The sequence below is a fragment of the Taudactylus pleione genome, unplaced genomic scaffold, assembly GCF_031769625.1.
Source record: "Taudactylus pleione unplaced genomic scaffold, aTauple2 ptg000493l, whole genome shotgun sequence".
Lineage (NCBI taxonomy): Eukaryota > Metazoa > Chordata > Amphibia > Anura > Myobatrachidae > Taudactylus > Taudactylus pleione.
In genome coordinates this window covers 45,256-71,993 of record NW_028284895.1, presented here as the reverse complement: position 1 = coordinate 71,993, position 26,738 = coordinate 45,256, and the positions used below count along the sequence as shown (strand labels likewise).

At 45.5% G+C, this 26,738-nt stretch overlaps 1 protein-coding gene across 1 annotated transcript in view; it reads right to left on the bottom strand.

The window, feature by feature from the left end:
- The window catches only part of ST3GAL1 (ST3 beta-galactoside alpha-2,3-sialyltransferase 1), a 133,625-nt gene that overhangs the window by 87,037 nt on the left and 19,850 nt on the right, over positions 1–26,738 (bottom strand). Inside the window, exon 2 of the mRNA XM_088449702.1 lies at positions 14,037–14,161. The gene's annotated coding sequence lies outside the window, so the exon portion shown is untranslated. The remainder of the gene's footprint in view (positions 1–14,036; positions 14,162–26,738) is intronic.

Genomic DNA, 26,738 nt, shown 5'->3' with positions numbered 1-26,738 from the left:
TTAGGTGGTTGCCGCTGACCCCAGTAGGGTAAAATCAGCCTAAGCCATGTATTGGAAGGGAGAGCACCTCAAGCTCCAAAGACAGATGGCGACTGCTACCGTTCTTTCCCGCCACAAGAAAAGCTGACACCAAACAACTCAATGAATAAGGGAGGAAGGGCGGGAAACAGCCGACCAGAGAAATTTCTATAAAATGGCTGCCAAGCAGCAACTCTGAAATAGCACTGACCCACCCTCTGCCAATCCTATAGGCTGACCCAACCTAACCCCAAAACCACAACACTACCTCACTAAACAACTAGCCCCTTCTTATCCAGAGGCCGACACCCACAGGCTCAGGTGTTTACTTAACTCCTTGCATATGAAATGCACTCCGTCCTAAATTTCTGACAATGTACTCTGGAGTTAAAAAAACGAATAAAAGAAATCAATCATAATTCACAGCAAAAAGTCCATTGTTAGTCTGTCATTTAGACAAAAAAGAGAAAGTGAGACAACAAAGGCCTGTTGCAACACATAAACCAATAACCGTATATACATGGGAAGAGAAAGAGTTGTGGTTATTCAGCAAAGGACCTCTTTTGTCATACTGTAACCACCTTTGGCTTTGTCAATTTGATCATCAATAGAGGAAAAGCAGCACCCGGTCATTCACACGCTTGCTCAAATTTCAAATCTCATTACGAGGAAGTGCGGGACCTGTACACAGCGCAGGAAGGATTACACTTTGTTCCGAGATTATGATTCCTTCAGGAATTCCGCATCCTCATTTACACAAAACACGAGACACTATGAGAGCCAGGAATGTAAACCGCGTCCCTGGCCACCACCGATCAGAGCCACCGTTGATGTCTAAAGGGGGCTGATGTTGGGGCCAGAGCCATAGAGAGACGATAATGACCCTAGAGAAGTTGGTTGCATTGCATTGTCCGGAGGCAGAAAATGTGTGTACGGGATAAAGGCCCGAGATACTTGCTGCCTGCGCTGCAAACAAAATACAAAACTAAAGAAAAAAAAAAAAAAAAGGTGATGAATTCACAATAAAAATCAGCTTTGATCCCTGTAGTGTACATATGTGTCCTCATACACTGTGGATTCAGCCACGCCAAACAGCCCCTCTCTGCGCGACAGCTTACCGGGCGTTTTCCTCACACAAAATGTGCAACTGGGGGCAACAAAAGGACATTGCTAGCTTACACTGATGAATTTGATGTATGACATTTGTTTATTTATCTTCGTGTGAGCGGGCCTGAATCTGTGGGCCTGATCCACAGCCGCTTGTAAGCGGCCGCTTGTTCGCTCTGAGCGATGTTCGCACATCTGTGCATGCGTATTGGTTGTAATGTGCATGCGCCAACCAGTCAGTGCGGTCGGAAATCGTGTGCTCGCAAAATAGCGAATGCCTGCTAATTTGAGTGACAGGATGAGGCATTTGTGGGTGGTAACAGGGGAAGGTGATTGAAAACGGGGAGTGGAGATCCGAACGCAGGCGTGCCAAACGGTCAAAACGGCCGTTTTAAGGGTGTGCATAATTAACAAAGCAGCGTCATCGACCACGTCAGTTGGTTGTCTTTTAGCCTGAACTGCTCGCATGATTGCGGTAGGAAAATGCTACCACAAGAACAGCGAGCAGTTCATACGCCGTTCGATGTACTCGATTAATCAAATAGCGGAGATGACGTATGATGCGAGCGGCCAGGGGGCGTCTTTACAAAATAGCGAGCGCATGTTTCGTTCGCTCGTTCAGACATAGAGGCGTCAACAGACCGCAAAGAGCGAGTGCTCTATTTAAATATCCGGCCCCTTTTTCTGAACGAGCGAGCGCAAATAGCGTCCGGCTCTGAATCAGGCCCTGTGTACATAGTACTAGGATGCAGCGACCACTTGTATGTGCCGACATTTGAAAGATATTTCTGCCGTAACAGAATCCACTTTTGGCAACGGCTCGGGCCCCCTCTCCAAACCCAAACAGTGAACTACCAAACACTTTATTTAAAACGCCAATTTTTTACTTCAGAAACCCGGTGTTTTTATCAAACATGACCTTTGCCAATAATGATCGTGCAATGGGGCACGTCGTGGATATGTTGGGAGAGAAGTCTTTTGTTAAGAGAATTCTGAAGTAAATAACATTTTAATGCATCTCTTGGGGCTAAAAGGCTCCGATGATGGAGGTGCCAAACAGCGAGTACACGCTCTGTGTTTCGGGCCAGCATTTCCGCGGAAAAGTAATTGCTTGACTGTGAGAAGATTGCAGGGGGCTCTAATACATCTGCCAATGTTTGTCACAGATCAATGTTCAAAGTTTGCAGGAGTTATTATTAAAGTAGACCAGTTTTTAATATATATTGTTTTATTCAGTTTAAAAGAGCTAGTAGGACTAATTTGGTATATTTGTTTTTAATAAGAATATATTTACATATAGTGGAAGCAGCCATTTTGTTGGCTAAACCAGTATTCATGAGAATGTCGCCGATACCACTAGCAACCAGGGACAATAATTCACTATTAGATGATGTAATGGACTCTTAGTGACTTGAAAACCTATATCCACAAAATGGCTGCCTCCAGCAAGCTTCATTTATGCAACTTAAACAGCTGAGGAGCAACACCACAATATCCTGGTTTCACATTAGTGCGCCTAAGATTTTCGGCACTGGATAGCTGAGCAAGCTGGTCGCGTTGCTGAAGGAAATGTGCAGAAAAAAAAATAAATGTGCAGAACAAATTTGTTTACTTTTTAATGGAGAGAAAGGATTAAACAAAGTGCATTTTTCATTGTGTGCCCTGCACATTGCTTTTCTTCTGTATAAATTTCATGCCAACTCCGAGCTTGTGGAGACCGGGGGGGGGTATATTTACTAAAGAGAGTCTTTAGAAGTGGAGATGTTGCCCATAGCAATATAATCAGATTCTAGCTATTATCTTCTAGAAGGTGCTAGTTAAATGTTAAGTATAATGTGATTGGTTGCTATGGGCAACATCTCTATTTCTAAAAACTAGTTCTAGTTCTCACTTTAGTAAAAGTAGGACCGAGTGCATTTCATATGCATGGAGGTAATTAAACACCCGTGCCTGTGGGTGTCGGCCTCTGGACAAGAAGTGGCTAATTGTTTGTGAGCTAGTGTTGTGGGGTTAGCCTATAGGATTGTGCAGGGGGTGGGGTTAGGTTTGGTTAGCCTATAGGATTTGGCAGAGGGTGGGTCAGTGCTATTTCAGAGTTGCTGCTTGGCAGCCATTTCATAGAAATTTCTCTGGTCGGCTGTTTAATTTTATTCATTGAGTTGCTTGGTGTCGGCTTTTCCTGTGGCGGGAAAGAACGGTAGCAGTCGCCATCTGTCTTTGGAGCTTGAGGTGCTCTCCCTTCCAATACATGGCTTAGGCTGATTCTACCCTACTGGGGTCAGCGGCACCACCGCTCCAGGCGGGCCTCACGTCATGTCATTGGGGTGGGAGGTGGATACCTTGAGCGTGGTAATGGGCTGGCTGCTCGCCTCCCATTTAGAAGATGGGTGTGAGTATACAGTTGGTGATCTTGCATTGTGGGGCGGTTCTTTCTGCACCACCGTACTCTGTCTGTCTTTCTTCTTCTATTAGTTCAGTTATATATAAAACAATTAGTTTAAAAATAAATAAAGCTCACCTTCCTTTCCCCTTATACAAGTCTCAGTGTTGTTATTTCATTATGACTATGGTTGATGATTTGCCCTGCATTATTAGGAGGGAACACTCATCGGGCGATGGGGAGGTTAATATACCCCCAGGTCTCACTTATTGTAATTACACTATGTAGACAAAAGTAATTGGACAACCCTGCGCAAGCGGAATGCATTCCATTGCAGAAGTTCCAAATGGCCACTACTGTGGCGATTTCAACAAAGACACTTGGTAGGGAGGCCCGTGCACTTGTAGTTCTACGGAAACAACAAATGTTTTTATCAGGGCGACAATGTCACCCGTCAAGTTTCAAGGGCCACGCTGGACTGGTATACAGAAAATTTGGTAATCTGGATGGACACGCCAGCTCAAAGTCCAGATCTTAACCCCATTGAGAACCTCAGGGATGAATTGGAGCGACAGATGCGTTCTAGGTCAACCCGACCTTCTTCAGTGTCACAGTTGGTCACTGTACATAAGGCAGAATGGCAAAACAAACCGCATGCGGTTGTCCAGGAACTTGTGGACAGTTTGCCAAGAAGGGTGTCTGCAGTAATCACTGCAGTTGGTGGACCTACAATGTTTTGACGTCAAAATCTCGTTGATATATTTGCTGTCAGTGTCCAATCACTTTTGTCTGCATAGTGTAGTAAGCAATCGTCTCGTGTCTTTCAGTTGCAGATAGTAGAATCATATAATGCAAGTGACCCGTTATCCCTTCTAAATACAGCTATTACATAAACTTACACTGCAAGGCATGCTGGGAGTTGTAGCTCTACATCACCAGAAGTACCACGTTGGCACCCTAAGTGTGGAGGAGGGGTGAAAGGGGGTGCTGTCAGACCGTACAGGGACTTGTAGTTCGACAACAGCAGGAGGAGGGTGGCTTCTCCTATTTATATAACCTATCGTATTAAAGGAAAATAAAAGAGGGCAACAATAGGTCATTTCTATTTTGCTCTCAGCACAGAAGACCCAAATTCATTTTTTCTCATGGAACAGTCTATTGTCTGCGTAGGTTTACAGGACATAAGGATATGTCTCTGGCAACGAGCGGCTGTAATTAGTAACACAAGCAAACAATGCAGCTCAGTTTATGAGGAACTGGAAATGATTGGTGTAGCCAACTGGCGGAGCGCACAGTTATTACCGTGGAGGGGATTAATGGAAGAATACGCGTCGCCCCGAATGTTTTGACACGGATATGGCGCAATTATTTATTTTATATTTTTCTACGTAGACTATTAGCAAAGCCGATGCATAGTCCTAATTATATCACGGGTTTGACTATGGCGGCTCAGACTCTGGGCAATTGTGGGTTTAAATGCACTTCTATACAGAACAAAAAAAAAAAGTCTATGCCCCCAACTGGTTTTTATTTTGAATCCGTATTCTGGTATGCATTGTATATGTCTGTAAGAGAATACTTCTCATTAAATTAACAAGTTATCTATTTCAGGATGACCTATTCCAAAAGAGAACCACCTGCGTTCCTAATTTCCTTGGCATTTGTAAACCTCGGAAGCCTATGCTCAAAGCGGCTAAATTAACTGTGCCAGTCGTTTCAGAGATGCCATTCGCACACGACAATGACGTAGCCCTGCCCTGAGAGCCTGGATAATAACAGTGATCTATATCGTTATGGAGCAGGACAGGAAATTAAAAAGAAATGATAGATACTATCGCAGTTTTACACTGCTGCAATAAACACACTGATTTCTGGCTCAGACATCACATCTACCAGGTTAGACATTTGGGATAAATGGTATTAATTCTATTGTTAATGTTAGTATATACACGTTTTTCCCCTAGTTCTTTAGGATATATTAATTAGATATTTCCGGTCTAAATTGGGGGAAGGTCACACCTGTAATTAGATTTAAAGTCTGAAAACTTAAAATTTGAACCAGCTGAAGCACCCGGCGGTTGCACGGGTTTAAATATTTTAGTTATTAAATTTTATTATGTGATGTCGTCCAAATCCATCCGGTGGGAGATCCAGAACAAGCTCCCTGGGTCAAAGTACTGCCCGGTGCACTCTGCTGTGAGGTCCGACCGAGACCCCAACCACTCCATTAGGCATCCCAGATCAATTGCTACCCCTCTGAAGTTTTCATCCAAATCCATCCAGTGGAAGGCCCAGAACAGGCTCCCTGGGTCAGAGTTCTGCCCAGCATCCCCGGGTCAAGGTTCTGCCCATCATACACTAAAGGGGAGGTCTGACTGGGACGCTAACCCCCCCCCACCAAAAAAAAAAACAAACAAAAAAAACTGTCCAGGATCCAACTGGACCACCTCGCGTTGGTTTCATCCCAATGGGTGCAGGGGTATTCGAATGCATAACCGGACAGACAGAGAATCAAACAATCAAACAGACAAATTAATTTTATATACAAGACATAGTAGAATTTGCAGTTTTCTAACTACATAGATTTATGATTCTAATCTCATTTTCAGACAAGGGGCAGGATGCAGTGTGCTCAAACCTCAGAAATGGAGAGGTTGGACCACATTCCCCATATGCATCAGGCTTCGGAAAGCAAAACTTTCTGGAGCTTGTTCACAAAGCCTATGGCCTTCTTTTCAGAGATATCCCATAGAGCGATCCAATAGTATCCCTCCCAGGATACCCCGCAGTTCGCGCATGTGCCATGGGCAGAAGGACTTCTGTGTCATGAACCTGGAAGTCCTCACACCGCAAAGTACAGCTGCCCTTCACTTAAATCTTTATGAAAACGGCGTTACAACCCTTAGACATGACTTAGCTCAGCTCTACTCATTTCATTAGGAACATGTGTGCCATATCCAAGGGCAAACAAAACAAAAATAGAGTAAACTGTGCCTGTGATAAAACTTTTGGTGAAAAAAACATACTGAAAGCAGCAAGGGAGATAAACAGATTTATTTCGTAAGACCTTCGGGACACAAGTCGACTGAACGTGTAAAATCCATTTAAAGGGACTGCCTGCACTACAACAGCTAATCCCAATCCACTTGAGCACGATCACATATAAATAGATCTTCTATTAGTTTGTTTAACCGTGCTGAGCTTGTTCACAGGTGACCGCTGCGAGTCACAGTAAGGTCTGAAGGGCGTCTGCTAACCATAAAAAAAAGTAACACATTTCTGCCAACTGGCTTTTAAGTGAAGGGAATTCTGAGATATTCACTTTGTGAGACCATTGCAGAGTATTTACTGGAGGCAGGATCTGCAGCGTTAAATATCTGAAAGAGAAAATATCTTTTCTTTTGCTTACAAGAAAACGCCCTGTATTCTGGGCTACAGAACACAAATCATTTTCTCCACTTTCTATCGAGATCCACCCTTTTTCTCCCCCCCATGTACTGTCAGTCAGAGTATTTAGCTATCCCTGGAGTAGTCTACAATATAAATACCAATGCAAGGGTCAGATACAATTAATAATGTATTTTATTCAGTACAAACTAAAGAAATGTCCAGAGCAGTTTGATGCTAAAAGGTGGAAATTATGGATCATTTTATCAACAGAGTCCTATTCCGTATGAATACAGGCATATACGCTGGAGACTGTTTTCGCCATTGCACACGGGAAACATTTATCCGTCAAGTATTTTAAAAGCGTTAATGTAATTTAAAAAAAAAAAAAAAAAACTTCTCAATTTAACCCATACTGTATGTGCTATATTTTCTGGTTCAATTGTGGCGATAACATTATTTATTTATTTTTTTTAAATCCTACTATTTGCCGAATCAGTTCTTTAATGACAAATGTTCTCCTAAATTGCTACAAACGCAGTCGTCCAGTTGGACAATTCAGGTCTAGTCCAGAAATAGATTTAGATTCAGTCACATCACATAAAACAAAAACTATTCCAAAAATCGAAAAGTAAAAAATTAGAGGGAGCGGTAAATAAAAAAAAAAAATTTAAAAAAAATGTACTTTTCCATTTAAAAATAAATAAATTAAATTGTAGTTGTACTACTGACAAGATTACATTATAATCTGGCACTAAAAGGGGGTAATGTTGTTGTATACAATTTGCCTAATAAATGTATAAAAAGGTTCAGGGTATAAAGTCTGAGTGAGCTGCACGTGTTATAAAGACCATCCCATTGTTCAGTTTGTGGTTCAGAGCTAAAAGTATTGTTAAGGTCTTCGTTCCAGCGATTTATTTTTACAGGATAAAATAAGGAAGAGATGTGACTTTGTAGAAAACTATTGGGAAGGATTAAATGCAGCAGATTTGCTTCTTGCATGTAACAACCTCCCATTTTACCTAAGATAATGCAGAGGAGAGCTTAAAAGATTGAACAGCCAATTATAGAAAGAATTCCGGCTTTCTAATCCCTTAGAAACGAGTTAATATGTGCTTCAGGCTTAATCTCCATTTACCGATTTTCAATGCTATTAATTATTATCCAATTTCTCATTTGCCAACCCCTCCACCAAATTAAATATAAAAGTAAAAATAAGAAATGTAAATACGAAAAACGTACGTTGTGCACAGACTTACAGCTGTCAGCAGGGATGAGATTTCCTCTGTAAGCAGATTCTCGGATGATGTTGCAAGGTGCTAGTATGAAACTTTCTAAGCAAGGTTCAGTTTGCACCTATCTGAAACCTTATCATAAATAAATTAAATACCATCACATCTAATACACCAGTTTCTTTTTGCCAGGATTGCATTGTGTAACTTATGAGGCAAGCTGCATGATATGTAATCAAGGTTGATAAATATGCAAATAGATCTGGACTACCATGTGACCGTGCTGGCAAGGACAGTTGCAGTTTGCATATCGCTCACAACTTCAACATGCAAAAAAACAAACAAACAAAAAAAACTCTTAAAAGAAAGAGGGATAGAAGGCAAATCAAAACCTTTTTATTTCTAAAGATTAGATGATAGCATAAATTAAAGACGGGAAAACATGAGACATTTTTCAAATAATAGATGACCTTTTTAGTGTATGTTCTACCTATATCACGGAAAGTCAACGTGTTTTTTTTTTTTTTTTTTGTGGTTTGAGCTTCACGTTTTAATGTCTCAGGGTATACAGTTGCAGAGGTAAGAAATGGCTGTTTATACGGTTGTATACCCTTTTGGGCTTTGTTTGATTTTCACACACAACCTCATTGTGACCCTTCCTTACAACACTTGAATCAACACATTCAGCCACATCCTTCAAGAAGGCATTAAGGATACATTACACCCAGGAACTTATTTTATGATAAAAGAGAACGGAGCTTATACCCCTTTCAGACAGCTCGAGATTCCCGGGAACTTGGCCTGCCTCAGCCAAATTCCCGGGTAGCCGTGTCTATCTGAAAGGTACCTGCCCAGGAACACGTTCCCGGGTAGCCGCCCCTTCAATCGACCAGGGTTTTTCCCGGGACTTAAGTCCCGGGAAATTACCCTGCTTCTGTCTGAATGATGCTACCTGGGAATTTACTACTCCCGGGCAGCACCAAGCAGCTTTTACATGGAGTGTCCTATAGGATGCTCAGCGCTGCGGCTTTGAGTTGACAGCGCAGAGCGTTCTATAGGAAGCTTAGCGCTGCTGCTCACCACCCCCAGCGCCGGCCGGCTGTGTACAGAGAACCCCAGCCGGACGGTGGGGACACCCGCCGGCGGGTCTCTGCCACAGCGGGCCGCCCTCCACACCGGTCGCTGTGTCAGCGACACAGGATCCCAGCCGGATGCCGGGGCCACCCGCACTGGAGACCGCCGACTGGTCCCGGCCATAGCGGGCCACCCGCACTCCCGCTGGACCACCAGGGTATTAAAAGAAAATAAAAAAAAGAAAATAAAAAAAATCTGCATTATGATTGGCCAGCTTCCGGCAGCTGAATGATGACATCATCATCAGCCAGAGAGGGGAGACGGCAGAGAAGAGGCAGGTAAGCAGAAAAAACCCTGCTCTTGTCTGAAAGGGGTCTACCTGGGAATTTCCCGGGTAGACACTGTAGTGTGAAAGGGGGTTCTCGACCAAATACCTGGGAATTTGCACAGGGTAAATTCCTGGGTCTGAGCAGGAAATTTCCCGGGTTGTATGTCTGAAAGTGGTATAAGTCTGCGGCATCACTACAATCCGTGTTTCCCAACACACATACAAGTACAACAAGCTAAAACAGGGCTGTAACTGCAACTCTAAGACCATGGGGGTCCTGTAAACGGTGCTCCTAAATGGGCTCGAGGCTATCCTGGAAGATTTTGTTGTTAGGAGGCTGGATTTCCGCTCTAGGGGGGGGAATTTAATGGTTGTCTGGGCGCCCAGTGGAGCAAATAAATTGTTGCTCCAATCAGGCGCGAGTGCCGCAGGCGCCCAGAGTTCTGCTCGCACCCTCCAGAGATGGCAAGCAGAAATCCGTGAAAAGTCTGTCATTTGGGTGCCCTAACCAGGACTTTAGATGCATTTAGCCACTTTACGCGACTAAGCCCAGTACGTTTCTGCGAGATCGGTAATTGGCGTCTGCGGCACACGCATCCAATCGCAGCAACAACTGAATTGTTCCATCAGGCAAAAAAAAAAAAAAAACAATTGAATTATCCCTTTAGAGCAAATCTGCTCAAAACAAAAAAGTTTCTAAGTGAAGATAAAAAGTACAAAAAAAAAAAGTTCTACTTAAGAGTTCCAAAGTTTGATAAAAATATGGGATTTTAGGAAATATTGGTAGTGCTCTGGGAGGTGCTCAAAAAAAATAAAAAAAAAATAAAAAAAATCCCGGCATTCAAAAAATGAAAACCCCGCACCTGCATGAAAAATCTTGCAGGTCCGGTAATTTTGCTATTCTCACACCTAATTGAATATGCCCCCACACGTGCATGACCAAATTCTTCACAGAACAAACAGTTAAACAACTGAATTAGAATGCACATCCTTTCCCAGCTTGTTAGATGCAAACAATTACCCCAAGGTGACAGCCGCCATCGCTTCTCATCACCAAGCAGGCAGAACTAGACCATATTTTAGCATGTCTAACAAATCACTTTGGAGCCTGGACAGTGGTTAAAGTAGTCAAATTAAGCACCAAATGGACGCCGTTGCACGCGTTACGAAATCGGGTTACAGAGAATATTTTAAACAGCAGTTATTTATATAGCGTCAGTAATATTCCATTGCGATTTACAAATGGAAACGTACAAACAAAAATATAAACAGGAACAATAAGCAGTGGGAACTGCTACGAGCTATAATTCTGCAGGAACAAACACGTCACTGGCTTTCAAATAAAATAAATAAATAGAAATGAAAAGTGCACATCATTCAAAATGTCACATTAAAAGTATCAAATAGGCCATAGCTGCATGTGTTAAACCAAAGGGCATGGAACGATACACACAGAGATAAAAACAAACAAACAAAACACACACACAGCTATTTCCACAAACACGATTATCAGCCCTTGTACAAATCTATTCCCAGAGCTGTGACTTTCGGAGACTACCGATTGTTGCTGAAGTGCATTTCCCATAGATGTCAGATGTCAAATGAATGCGACTTAAAAATAGTACAAGAGTAGGAAGTCATGTGTACACCATCCCGTCCTGCATTCAATGGTGCCCTCCCCCAACAGGTCATATAACAGGCACAAGGTATCCAGCAGGGTGTATAGAATTTAACACTAACACACACAGTTGCAAATAGTTGAGACAATGGGGTCTATCTAAAGGTAGGCACTCACCAATACAATTAGCGTCCGATAACCGCAGAGGCCAATTCGCAGAGGGTGTAAAGCTGCTCAAAACAAAAAAGTTTCTAACCGCAGAGGCCAATTCGCAGAGGGTGCACTTTTCCTCCCAGCCTCAGGATCTGCGAGGAAAAGTGTGTTAAAACGCACCTCTGGTAATTATCACCCCACAGTTACAACATTATGTACGGTGAGGAGATGGCTCAGGGGTTAAACACATCCAAGTGCGCAACAAGGAGATGGAGACAGACAGGTTGAAACCCAGGTAAATTTGACCGAAACATACCATGTGGTCACCCACAGCTGTGCGAGCGGCCTGGAGGCCGGAATTGAGAAAAAAAAAATAGGGATGCCCTGATTCAGAGCGAGCGCACGCAAATAGTGTGCGCCTCTGAATCGGGCCCTGTGTTTGCAAAATGAGTTAGGAGCTGATTGGTTGATACTGTCCACTATTAGTAATAGCAGTGACAATATTTTGGACCTCTAAAATGAAACTTTTTATCTTACAAGTTTTTCTTTTTTTTTTATCTCCCCAGTATATACATTTGCTGTAATTCAAATTTGCCTATTCTCCTGGTCAGCTGAAATCCCCAACGATAGTTCGGGAATCCCGTTTTGGACATGCGTCTCAGTGGGCATGAAAGTCTCATTTTATATATTTAAAAAAACAAACCAGGGAGCTTGTACCAGATAGGTGATCGCTCATCTTCTACATTGACAATTTTGGCAGTAAAAAGTTATCACTCACATTAGTGGCAGATGGTTATACTAAAACGTGCTGCAGGACAGATTTTCATTAACTACGGACACGCATTGTGAATTATACCGTACTGTATGAATGATAAACCGTTTCTGCTGCGACAACCCTGTCCAGCTACAGTAACTTTCTCCGCATCAGATATCAGGAGGGTATTTAGCCCTCAATCCGTTAGGCTGTGGCCATTTGTTTTTGTCATATTGAGGAGAACGTCAAGTAACATAAAACCATGAGCTCTTTTAAAAAGTATTTCCTCAGCGATCTACAGCATAGATGAACGATACAGTTATTGATACGGTGAAGAAATTCTTAACCCCTTGGGCCCTAATCCACATGTCTTTACCCATAAACCAAGGGTCGAGCTGTTAGAAACTACACCCCCCACGATGCATTACTGGGAGTGCATGTTGTACCCCATCTACAGTACCTGGAGGGGAAGCGGTGTCCCGCTACAGATTGGGGGCGAGATATACTAAGCATACCGCCCAATAATTGGGTACGTACAATATCGCCAGTATGTACCTAGAAAAATCGCAAAGGACAGTTCTTCCGGTAAGAGCTGCACATGCACAGAAGGACGCGCACGCCGTGTGGGGGGCAGGGCGGGATCCGACTGGCATCCCAAAAAGAAGCCCATTGGTATTTATTGTGTAAAGTCCTCTAAAGATGGTATTACCTACCGGGTCGAAGCACTAGAATGCATTACGGTGCTTAGTACGTATGAGAAATGTGGTAAAACCCCCCGAAAACTGCTTTTTTTGTGGGTTTTACCGCATTTTTGAGCTTAGTAAATCCCGCCCTGTGTGAGAGACAACCAATTGTTTATACACACACACAAGCATCCAATTGGTGTAGAGACATTTCTGCTACTTATTCACATAAATATCAGTGCTGCAACAGTATCATTTAGGAAAAGATTTTATACAGTATGTGAAGGGTCTCAATTGTATACGCAAAGGCACTCATTCAGACCCATTCGCAAGCACTGAGCGCTCGCAACCGGGTCAATGTTTAGGCCCTGCGCATGCGCAGTGGCCGCATTGCGCGTGCGCAAGCCCCGGAGCGAGAGAGAAATTCTCTTGCTCCGGAGCTCACTACAAAAGGGGCGGCTGTCGATGGTGATCGACAGCTCGACCCGTTTAGTAGGCGGGGAGGGGGGGTGGTTTCACAAACGGAGGCATTCCTTGAGGAACGCCTGCCGTTTTGTGGGCGGCCGCACTGACATCAGCAGTGATGTCAGTGGGGAGCTTCCTGCTCGATCAGAGCAGGAAGCTCCCTGGGGCTTGCGGTTGCCGAGACCCAACCTCAAGGTCTCGTCGCAAGTCCCGATGGTCTTGACCATCGCGACATTAACCTGGTCGGTCGCTAAAGCTGTGGGTGGTAACCCACAGCTTAGCTAGCAACCTGGAGGCCGCACTTCACACAACAGGCGGCCGCCCTCATTCAGAGCGAGCGCTCGCTTCTTGCGACCACCTCTGAATGAGGGCCAAAGACTCAAATGCAACCCGGGTTACCACCATTCACATCATCTAAAGATTACACTGTACACCAGTGTCTTGGACATTTTAGTTTGATTAAAGGACCTTCATTTATTTCAAAGAATCTTCTTTGAGCTCACCAGTACGCACAGTTTGATAGGACTGTATGAATACTACTGGTTGCTAAATAGGTCTGCAGGATTATTCCAATGTTGTACTGGTTGGTAAGGTAAATTTTTGTATGTAATTATGTGAAAGTGATATTGCATGTTACAGTAGAACCCATACATTACTGTGTGTATTGAGTATCACACTGCAGATCAGGTACTGCTGTTATTTAAAATTGCACTCTAGTTTGCATCACATGAAAAGTATTTCTTAAAGCAAAAAGCGACCCATTCTACATACCCTGTTGGGGTCATTAATAATCAATTCAAAGCAATTATTTTGCCTCAGTTTTGGTTGTGCACTTACGGTGTCTTGGGGGTGAGAACCCTTGTCTCTCCGCTGTGGTTTGGAGGAAGGGAAGAAACAATCGTGCTACTGAAGACGGTGCAAGAATACTCCCTGCAACTCTCTATGACCAGGTAAAATCACACCTGTGAGAATAAAAAATAAAATAAAATAAAAAACACGCAACATCCATCAATTTACTCTAAGGTTGCAGTCTAGTAACTCAGTCATGCTTAGTGGCACAATAAAATAACCAAGTCCATTGTCCCACCTCCCCCTAATGTATCTTACCCCTCCTTCTACATTTGAAGTTTTTACGGACGGGGGCAGGACGCAGCAATGTGAAAAATGCTGTTAAACCCCCAAAAATGTTGTTTTCGGGGGTTTGACCTCATTTCATATATAAACCAAGCCTGGCTTGGATGTGGTGGATAACGCAATCTTCCGATGTCGTTACAATATAGAAGCCTAGGGGCTTCTATTCGGAGAGTGATGTGAGAATGATACAGGTCATGCGCGGAAAGACGCCAGAGGTCCCTCATTCCCAAAGGACAGCTCTCACCGAGTGAGCTGTCCCTTGCGGTCTTATTCATGCCTACCGGCGTAATTAACGCCAGCATGCATGCAAAGAGATGCTTCATGCGTCCTGCTCAGGTTCTTCAATAATATGCCCTATACAGCGCAGATGGCCAAGTTATTATAGGTCATATCCTTCACTCTGCCAGGGGTGACCGGACCCCTAGAAACAACCCCTAGAAACAACCCTGTATCCAATCATTAGCATTTAAAAAAAAAAAAAAGAGTACGGTAGAAATTTCACATTCAAAAGAAAGTACTAAAGGGATATTATATATCAAGGTCTGTGCATTACGGAGCTGAATTAAGAAAAATAAGCAAAGAATTTATACATACATTAACAAAGGACGGTTACAATGTGATTATTATAAAGCAACAGATTAGTATAGTAGGCATTGGTATCTAGTCACAAGTACTTACAGAAAAATAAAAGTGTACATTTGATGTTCCGTATTCAAGAGGAAGTAGTCTCCACATTAAGGATGGATTTGTCAGAACTTCTAAAGACAAGTGTTTCCAATTCAACCAGATTCTAGCCATCATTTATCTTGTACATCATACAAAATGATAGCTAAAATCTGATTGGCTGGAATGGGTAATACTTCCACTTGTCCTGTCTAGAATTTATAATACATCTCCCCTTAGTATTAAAAGGGGAACTTAGATCAATGGACGTGCAATACTGAGCTGAAGAATACATTTGAGTGTAATAAAGTATTTATACTTAATTACATATTGCATTTATACCCTCGTCTTGATTTCACAGAAGTGGGAGGAGCCTGTTTACATACAGACTGAAAGTATTAGGCTAGGTAGATTAAAAAGGGAATACACCTCCACACTACATCAACCCTAATAATCTCATTCTACTCTCGCCTCTTTACTCTGTCCCTCTTTACATCTCATAATTTCATGAGCCCCTAAAACATTGGTCTACTAAAATCAGCAATCTGCTACACTTCTCAGGCGCGTTAACTTGTATGACCGGCATCATCAGTAATAAGTCAACACGTTTAAATCAAAGAAAGATACAATATCAGCCATAACATAGCAGGCAAAAGGTTACTAACAGATCTGGCAATTAAGCAGGAAGGAGATGGGGGCTGCGGATGGGGGCTGCGGGTGGAGGCCCAGAGAGTATAAATTGACAATCACTGAATTAAGCCTAAAAACATGAAATGACAAAATAAATACCCCGGTCAGGCTATAGATGGCAGCAGAGTAATAGCCGACACAAGTGTAATCTACAATCTGTTAGGACAAAAATAGAGTGCAACAACAAATCTATGTTCACTGGTTTGTAAACACAAAGATGTTTTGTCAATTCAGGGCAAAGCCGCAAATGAACTGCCCAATACCCCCAGCTATACTCAGGCCATTCTCTGACAGGATGACTGCTTATTACGCCGTTAGCCACCCACCCAATGAGTGTTGTGACAGCGAGCAGCTTCCTGCAGTGTTTTGTAGTAATAAAATGTAATTAAGAGCCTCGTGCTGAATTGCTTACATATGAAAAGCCAAAAATACATCTCAGTTAAGTTCCTGTACATCTCCTGTGCTCCAAGGTCTGGCAGAGTTAATCTATTTCACATTTTATGCCGTCATAGCAGCCGATCTGCTAAAGAGATCCTACTTATTTTTTTACATAACGGGCGATTATACAGCAGTTGTGTTTCACGCAGCAAAACCCCCGGGACGTGAAGTGTTGGATCACAGGGGGTAATAGCTCAGGAAGCATCATTACAGCAGCCTTGGAAAAACCAATGATTATAGACAAACTGTGCGGCAGTCACCAACCAATGCTGTCATTGAAGCCGATTATTATGGCTACATCTGCTTGGGGCACGGTGTAATGTATCCAGATTCTCCAGGTCGTCAGATAGGTTTGCTCACATATAGCAATTATAAAAATAGTTTTCATCTCGGTAAACATTTAGGGGGGGGGGGATTCAATTGCTTGTGCAGAGTGTCCATTATTTCTGCTCGCATCCTCTTGAGGTGGAGAGCAGAACTCTGCAAAAAGTTGGGCTTGTGGGCGCCCAAACCTGGTGCATCTGGGAGCGGACAAGTAATGGGCACCCAGTTACTCATGTCCGCCAGTACAAGCAATTGATTACTACGCTGTCACATTAGATGGGACATCGGGCACGAGAGGGTGCGAAAAGACAATTGAATTCCCTCCTTACAGTACGTATCTATTATTTATGTAGCCTAGTGTTGCCGCTAGGCTGCGGGAAGGGCAGGGCGCTGGAGGGGTGGCTGCAGGGAGTCTCTGTGCATGCCACATGCGCAGAAGGACGCCAGGACGTTCCTAAGGGGAAAAAAGCACATAGCCCTGAAGGTGGCGTTACCCACCGGGTACATATGGGGTATGCAGTAAAAAACTCAAAGACACAATTTTTGGGGGCTTTTACCGCATTTACCCCTTTAGTACATCCCGCCCAAAGTACCTACCAATCAGCTGCTGTCATTTTTCAAATACAGCCTGTACAGTGACATGAGCGGATTGGCTGGTACTTTCTCTCACTCCCGCCAAGGCTTAGTACATAGACCCTTTTATATGCTGGAAAAAAAAAATATGAGACAGGTAAGAACTTACCTTTGTTATCTCTATTTCTACGAAGTCCATAGGGTACTTTGGGGTATAGGCGATGGCGTCAGACATCCAGGCACCACAGAGTTAAAAACTTCTCCATCCTCCCAGGATGCACTGGGGTCCCTCTCCTATACCCTGCCCCCGAGCCTCAGGCACTCAGTTTCGTCACAAGCCATAGGCCGGAGGAGGATAAAGACAGAGAGAAGAAAGTCTTGACACACACACACAAATCACATTCTCACCAGAGGGAGACGGAAAAACCGGTGACCAGAACCACAGCCCATCTGCACTACAGGTGCGACAGGGCGGGAGTCCTGTGGAACCCTATGGACTTCGTAGAAATAAGAGATAACAAAAGGTAAGTTCTTACCATACCTCATATTTTCTACATCAGGGTCCATAGGGTATCCACAGGATACCTTGGGGATGTCCCAAAGCAGTATCCTTCAAGGGTGGGGACTCTCCTGTGCTGAGAGGAGAATCCGTTGCCCGAAGGAAGCATCCTGAGAGGCGTTGGTATCAAAAGCATAATACCGTACGAAAGTATGGACAGATGACCACGTGGCCGCCTTGCAAAGCTGAACAGCTGAGGCGCCACATCGAGCTGCCCACGAAGGACCCACAGACCTAGTGGAATGAGCCTTAATAGAAGATGGAACAGGAAGGCCCTCGTGAGCAAAAGCTTCAGAGATAGCCAGTCGAATCCATCCTGCCAATGTTTGTTTAGTGGCAGGCCAACCTCTTTTATGGAAGCCATAAAGGACAAACAAAAAGTCTGACTTCCTATAGACAGAAGTGCGGTCCACATAGATTTTCAAAGCCCACACCACAGCCAAGGTGGCCTCACCAACCGAAAGGTCCAGTGAAGTAAACTATGGTACAATAATTTCCTTGTTGATATGGAAACTAGATACCACCTTTGGAAGAAACCCAGGAAGAGTGCGCAGCACAGCCCTGTGTATATGAAAAATTAGAAATGGAGGTCTGCATGAGAGAGCTCCCAATTCTGAAACCCTCCTGGCCGAAGCAATAGGCAGAAGGAATACAGTCTGAATGGGTAGCCATTTCAAATCCACTGAGCCCAGTGGTTCAAATGGCGGTCCTTGAAGAGTCTTCAAGACCACAGCCAGATCCCATGGTGCCACAGGTGGAACAAAGGGAGGCTGAATAAGAAGCACCCCTTGCATAAAGGTGCGGACATCAGGAACCATAACAATCCTACGATGAAACTACACTGAAAGTGCAGACACCTGTACCTTCAGGGAAGCTAGGCGAAGACCCTGGTCTAAACCCGCCTGTAGGAAGGCCAGAACCCTGGACAATCTGAACACCTGAGGAGCATAACCTCTAGTGCGACACCACTGGAAGAAAGCCTGCCACACTCTATGGTAGATGTTGGCAGATGAAGGCTTCCAAGCTCTCAGCATGGTGTTGACCACAGAGCTGGAGAAACTTCTGGACCTCAAGAGGGCAGTCTCAATAGCCCCGCCATCAAAGACTGCCGACTCAGGTCCGGATGAAGGCAAGGACCCTGAGACAGCAGGTCCTGACGTTGAGGCAACAACAGCGGAGTGTCCACTGAGAGACACTGAAGATCCGTGTACCAGTGCCGCCTGGGCCACGCTGGATAAATCAGCAGTAGCATGCCGCCTTCTTGCATGAATTTGCGTATCGCTCGAAGAAGACGGGAGAACGGAGGGAAGAGGTACGCATACTGGAAGGTCCACTTGACTGCCAGAGCAGCCACTAGACAAGCCTTTGCGTCTCTTGTTCTTGACCCGAACATCGGCAGGTTGTTGTCGTGTCGTGAGGCCATGGAGATCTATCTCTGGAAGGCCTCACTTGTTCACCAGTAGCTTACACACTTCCTGGTGAAGAGACCAATCCCCTGGATGCACGTCTTGACTGCTGAGAAAGTCTGCTTCCCAGTGGAGAACTCCTGGTATGAACACTGCTGATATTGCGGTGAGATGCTTTTTTTCGCCCATACTAGAATGCGGGACACCTCTGTCAGAGCCGCCTGACTGAGAGTCCCTCCTTGGCGGTTTATGTATGCCACCGTGGTGGCGTTGTCTGACTGTACCTGCAAAGGTTTTCCCTGCAAGACCTGTCTTGCTTGCTGGAGGGCCTTGAATACTGCCCGCAGTTCCAATATATTTATTGGAAGAGCAGCTTCTACCGATGTCCACCTTCCCTGAAAGAAGTGTGGACCTATCACCGCTCCCCAGCCCCGGAGACTGGCATTCGTCGTCAGAAGGGCCCAGTCTGCGATCCAAAAGGGGCGCCCCTTGTTCAGGTGAACCGTCTGTAGCCACCAGGCCAGAGATAATCGCACCTCCGGGGAAAGCACCATAGTCTGTCTTTATCCTTTGGGGCGACCCATTCCATCTGGAGAGGATCAGCTTCTGCAGAGGTCTCGAGTAAAACTGGGCAACCTCCACCATGTCGAACATGGATACCATGGGTCCCAGTAACCTCACTGCCGAGTGAATAGACACCCGGCGACTCTGCAGGCAAAGACGGACCTTTGCCTGTAACGCAGAGATCTTTTCTCCCGTCACCAAGATCCTCTGATGTTGGGAATCCAACAGAGCTCCTAGATGGAGCATCCTCTGAGATGGTACCAGGGAGGACTTCTTCCAATTTATCAGCCAGCCGCGAGACTGCAATACAGAGACTGTTAGTTGCAGATAGCGCTGAAGTTTCTCTGAGGACTCCGCCAGTAACAGGAGATCGTCCAGATAAGGTAACAGGCGGACTCCCTGCAACCGCAGGTGAGCTGCCATAACTTTGGTGAACACCCGAGGTGCTGTAGCCAAACCGAAGGGCAGAGCCTGAAACTGGAAGTGGTCCTTGACCACTGCAAATCTGAGGAAGCACTGGTGTGCTGGGACAATAGCGATATGCAGGTAAGCATCCTGAATATCCAGCGACACCATGAAATCCCCAGGTTTCACTGCTAAAATAATGGAATGCAGGGTCTCCATCCTGAACCGAGGAACCCTCAGAAATTTGTTGAGGGATTTGAGGTTGAGTATTGGCCGGTAGGACCCATTGGGTTTCTGCACCAGAAAAAGATTGGAATAATACCCCAATCCCTTCTGAGACAAAGGAACTGGCACTATAACTCCATTCTGGAGCATCGAGTGCATTACCTTCTTGAGTTCCTGGGCCTTGTCCTGATTGGACGGAAGGCCCGTGGTGAAAAACCGGCGGGGAGGCCTCCTGCGGAAGGAGAGGGCGTACCCCTGAGAGACCACTTCTCCGACCCATGTGTCTGAAGTGGTCAGACACCAGCTTTTTGGGCAAATTTCAGAGGTCTGCCACCCACTTTGAGGTCCCCCAAAGAGAGGCCTGTCCAGTCAGGCCGAAGGTTTGTCATCGCACTTGGGAGTGGGACGTCTGGTACTCCAGGCCTGCGTCCTGGGCTTTGCAGGTTTCTTGGCGGCAGTCCTCCTAGGAAAGGACTGTACCCTGGGTCTGTTCTGCGTTCTATAGGCCCTTTTTGGAATCAGCATCCGCCTTCCAAGAATGCAGCCACAGGATACGACGAGCTGCCACTGCTGCCGAGGAGATCTTGGACACCATGAGGCCCATATCTAAAGTTGCCTCATTAATGTAGGTAGCTGAGTTCCTTAAGTTACCCACCAACTCCACCTGTTCAGGTGACGAGTCTGGGTCCAGGGATGCCTCCAAGGTATCAGCCCAGTGCTCCATAGCTCTTGCCACCCAGCACACGGCCAAAGCCGGCCTGGACACGCCTCCTGCAAGGGAATATTTCTACCCTGCGATCCGTTGGATCCTTTAAGGAGGACATAGAGGGCATAGGCAACATAGCACTCTTTACTAGACGTGTAAATCCACTTGTGGCGGGTTATTACATTTTGCTAAATAATTATCTGCAAAAGGGTATGCCACCGCAAACAGTCTAGGGGGCTGGTAACGCTTACCCGGCGTTTTCCAAGCCTCCTCTAAATGATCCACTAGCTGATCAGATAGGGGAAAAACTGTAGTATCACTTTTAATATCCTTGAAAATGGCATATTTTGATTTAGCTACAGGAGGAGCACCATGCTCAATAACCAAGGCCGTGCGCACCGCACGTATGAGCCATCATCTGTCGTCACAGCATCCTGATCTTGATGAGGTTGCAGCAGACGCTTCTGCGCCCGCACAGACGACTAGCCCTGTAACACCTCTGACAGCTGTTGTACTGAGGTAGACAGTGAATTAGCCCACGCAGGTTCATGGATGACCTGAGGGGGCGACAACGGGAAACTCTGAGGTACGATTAACTGTTTAGGAAACCACTGCATAGGGGACGACACCATAGACTGCTGAGACACCCCCATCTGGGGACACGCAGGGGTTGTCGTTAACTGGCCCACCAGGATAGTAAGTGCAGCAGCAAAACAAGCCCATGGTAGCTCCTGCACAGGTGTAGTGACAGAAATCGGCCGTGCCACCGTAGGCACGCCTTACCTAATCCATCAGAGTTACCCTCTGCCAATGGTACCTTGCATACAGTACACTGAGGCGGAATGGGGAAATCATACTCACTGTCAGACATACTGAGTGTGTGACCCGGAGCTGTATGTGACCACCGCACTTCACAACAAGTTGTATAGTGAGGTATAAATCCCCCTTGCAACACCGCACCGCAAGGGCTTGTTAGCAGAGAAGAAGAAAGGGATAGGGAAAATAGCTGACAGTATGTGAAAGTGAAAGTAACAGACAGCAGCGCTAGCCCAAAGTCACATACAATGCAGAATATTGAAAACCCTGCAGTATCTGCACTTCATCAACTAACCAGACCTCAGCCTGGTAAGAAACAGCGCTGCATACACTGACCTTGCACCGGAGGAGAGGTATGCAGGGGACCCAGACCACGATGCCCGCGTTAACAGCTTCCAGCAGCGTTTGCCACATGTATTAAAATGGCCACCGAGGAGCAGAGGGAGGGCTGGTCCGGGGGCGGAGCGCATGCAGATGCCTAACCACCTTGCGGAGAGGCCGTGTGCAGCGGGGGAGGCGCAGGCTGCTTAGCAGGGAAAGCGTGCTCCCCTGGCATGCATTTAAGCCCTGGGACGCTGGACATTTACTGTTTCTGTCCAGTCCTCAGTCCCAGGGGGTAGCGGAAAGCGCAGGCATCAGTAGCCTGGTTCCACACTGCAGCCAGTCCCCAGGGAGCCCCCTGCCCGAGGACTAAGGACTGTGCTATTCGGCTGGGACCCACCGTGGGACCTTGCCGCTTACCTGAACCCCCGTAAATCCGGCCACAGTCCGGGCAACCGGGGTCACCGCTAGCTGTGACCCCAGTCACCCATCAGCATCCCCGGATCAGTACCGGTGTTCTGGTACCAGCAGGGTGTAGGAGCGACGACATGGACGTCAGTACAGACTGTCCATGTTGTCTGCTCGTTAGATGTGCAGCCACAGCTGCATTGAAGAACTTCAGGGGCCTGCAGGCCCCCACTCTGTACGGTGCATCTGACTTCGGCCAGGCACCGATAAAAACTGAGTGCCTGAGGCTCGGGGGCGGGGTATAGGAGAGGGACCCCAGTGCATCCTGGGAGGATGGAGAAGTTTTTAACTCTGTGGTGCCTGGATGTCTGCCGCCATCGCCTATACCCCAAGGTATCCTGTGGATACCCTATGGACACAGAAAAAAGAAAATTGCCCCCCAGCACACTGCAGATAAATCAAAAATACTTGAATCCTACATGATAATAGAAATTCAGAGGTATTGGTTTACATACATTTGCAAATATATGAATAAGCGCTGGGCCGTCGTCAAGGCTCCTCTATACCAGCGTCCCTAGCATTGAGGTGATAGTGAAGTGCCCTTTACAAGCACCTGTAGTATATTAAGCTGATTGAGCAACTACCATGTTTTTTGCTTGCAGTTTGGAGGCATGAAAGGAGTCAACATTAGGAGGAGGTGCTGATCCTTATAGTGCCATGTGGAGGTTTTTTGGGGTACCTCCAAGGTAAGTTAGCTCTCAGCTCATACATGTACTGTTATCATGCAGTACACAAATTTGTTATTATATGACCCAGAGTGGGTGCTACTATTATGTAGCAATAATTATTTTGGGGTGAGCGTTTGGGAGTGGGACTCCCGGGATTGTTCTGGCTGGACCTTGCTCATGGCATCACCACTTAATTCACATAGAATATTTTTTCACTTTTCTATGCGTTTGTGTATTATTTATGTAATTTTAATTCTTTTACATCTCATTAACACTTATTGATTTATCTTTACACACCTATCCTTTAACACTTCACTATCACCTTTTTTCCCTTTTTCGTGTGATGCCCTGGGGATGGTCCTTGACTGGAATTTTTTGGGGTGCCTTGCTTCTCGGACATGAACCCCTTAATGCTAGGGACGCTGGTATAGAGGAGCCTTGACGACGGCCCAGCGCTTATTCATATATTTGCAAATGTATGTAAACCAATACCTCTGAATTTCTATTATCATGTAGGATTCAAGTATTTTTGATTTATCTGCAGTGTGCTGGGGGGCAATTTTCTTTTTTCTGTGTTCAGCGTAAACCCCGCCCTTTATAAGCACCTGTAGTATATTAAGCTGATTGAGCAACTACCATATTTTTTGGATACCCTATGGACCCTGATGTAGAAAAAAACTGTATAAACACAATATACACCACTGTGGTCAGTAACAAAATGTCACCTGCGCTGCGCACATTCATTAAACATTTTAAAGTCGCGTGAGAGGGGGGGGTTGGCGTCTATAAACTGAGCATATAGAGACTAATTAAGCTTGGTACATACTGGCAGATATATTGGCCAATCAATTGATCGCCCAATATATCGGGTGCCCGTCGGCCAGTGCATACCAGCGATATTTCTGAACGGCGTCGTTCACAGACATATGCACAGCCGATGGACAGATTTATCTGTCCATCGGCAAGTGTGTACGGGCGATCAGTCGATCGCCTGTACACATGGAGTAGCAGCTGTGGGGAGGGGGCTGCAGTGCGACCCCTGGCAGGCAGGATCCCCCGGCTGCCTGGAAAATGTTGGTCGTTCAGCGTGTATGAACGACCATCATCTACAGATAAATCTGTGCAGTGTATACCCAGCATTAGTCTCCTTTGTCACGAACATAACACGCACCTAATAAAGAATAACTCAATAGCAGCTTGTTTGCTTTTTCCTAGAAGTAGATGACACTGACGGCATGTAAAACCATCACCTGCCCGGCCCTTATCCTATGGAGAAACAATAGGAGCTGTGATCTTTGGCACATTAGACATCACACCACAAAGGCTGCTGTCCGTCAAGCTTTGCATCAATTGCAAATATACATCAAAGCAGCCAGTAAATAACCCACCCACCTAAATAGACAAATATCTGATCTTCAGCTGCACGACAGAACTTGTACTTTGCTCATTACCATAACGTCAGCGCTCTCGGGGGACTTTGCACAGATGTTCAGCATAAACGGCCTGACAATAGGATGACTCAAACCATCGCCATATACACTACCTACAAGTTGCGCTATATACCTAGACCTGGTCAAACTGATTAACTCATCGGTGCTGTGGTACTACACAATCCAGGCCTACAAGGCTGGTCTAGACTACAATACTTGCAGGATTAGCGTCCTGTGTAGAGTTTGTATGTTCTCCTCAATAATGAGACTGCAGCGGAGAGCACCAACTCAGACGCTGATCTAAAAAAATGGGGCTCTGAATGAAAAGGGGCCACAGGTGACACACTCTCCAGACACCCTGCTCTCAGTTGCCCCGTCCTGCCTGTCTGTATGAATCACACGGTCGCCCAGACACGCACGGTGAACATGCAAGTGATCATGCACGCTCGTGATATCACATGCAAACCTTTGCTCCTTGGCGCCACCTAACCATCATATCAGGATTTCCCCACACTGCTGACTTCTGAGGTAGATGTATTAAGCATTGGAGAGAGATTAAGTGAAGAGTGATAAAGTACCAACCAATCAGCTCCTGTCACTTTGCAGGCCGTGTTTGAAAAAATAACAGCAAGAAGCTGATTGGTTAGTACTTTGGGCGGGATGTACTAAGCATCGCATAAGCACTTTAATCGGGTACATACTGCATTTGATTACCGTGGTATGTACCTAGAAATGCAATTCAAATCGCAAAGGACAGCTCTCCCGATAAGACCGGTCCTTTGTGATGCCCCCGAATAGAGGGACTTCCGGATTTAACACACCCAGAAATCCCTTTGGCGTCCTTCTGCACATGCACAGTGGGTCGCACACAGCGGAGGGAGATGGGAGCATCCCGAACAGTAGGACGTGGGCATTTCATATGCATAAGAGATAATTAAACACCAGAGCCTGTGGGTGTCGTCCTCTGGAGAAGAAGGGGCTAGTTGTTTAGTGAGGTAGTGTTTTGGGGTGGAGTTAGGTATGGTTAGCCTATAGGATTGGCAGGGGGTGGGTTTTTCAGTGCTATTTCAGAGTTGCTGCTTTCATAGAGATTTCTTTGGTCGCCTATTTCCCGCCCTCCCTCCCTTATTCATCTAGTTGTTTGGTGTCGGCTTTTATTGTGGCGGGAAAGAACGGTAGCAGTCGCGATCTGTCTTTGGAGCTTGAGGTGCTTTCCCTTCCAATACATGGCATAGGCTGATTTTACCCTACTGGGGTCAGCGGCCACCACCCAACCAGGCGGGCCTCATGTCGTGTCATTGGGGTTGGAGGTGGATACCTTGGGCGTGGTAATGGGCTGGCTGCTCGCCTCCCATTTAGAAGATCGGTGTGATGCAGTTGGTGATCTTGCATTGTGGGGCCGTTCTTTCTGCGCCACCATACTTTTTCTGTCTTTATTCTATTAGTTAGTTTAGTTATATACTAAAAATAGTTTAAAAATAAATAAAGCTGACCTTGCTTTCCCCTTATACAAATCTCTGTGACGTTATTTCATTATCATTATGGTTGATGGTTTACCCTGCACTGTTAGGAGGGAATACTCATCAGGCGATGGGGAGTTTAGAAGCCCATAGCCTTCTATTGGGTAACACCACCTGAAGATGGAGTTACCCACATTCCGATGCTTAGTACATATGGGGCATGTGGTAAAACCCGAGGAAATTGCATTTTGGGGGGGGGGGTTTACCGCATTTTTCTCTTTCACAATTTTATCTCCCACCAAGCTTTCATGAATACCCCCCCCCCCCCAAAGTACCAAACAATCAGCTCCTAACATTTTTCAAACAGAACCTGTAAACTGACAGTCGGGAGCCGAGTGGTTGGTACTTTAGCTCTCTCCAAGGCTTAAGGAGCCTACACACTAGACAATATTTTACACAATTCACCCGATTTCTACACATCGGAATGACAAATCGTGTAGAATATGTCCAGATAGTGAGTGCCCGCTCACGATGTGCGTACCCGCTAGTCGTAAATCGCACCTTCAGCAGGCAAGATCTGCCAATCTCATACACAATTTGGCGCAATAGATAGATTTTGTGCAAGATAGATCTTTAGGGCGGGGTGTACTAAAGGGAAAATGCGGTAAAAACCCAGTTTTCGTGAATTT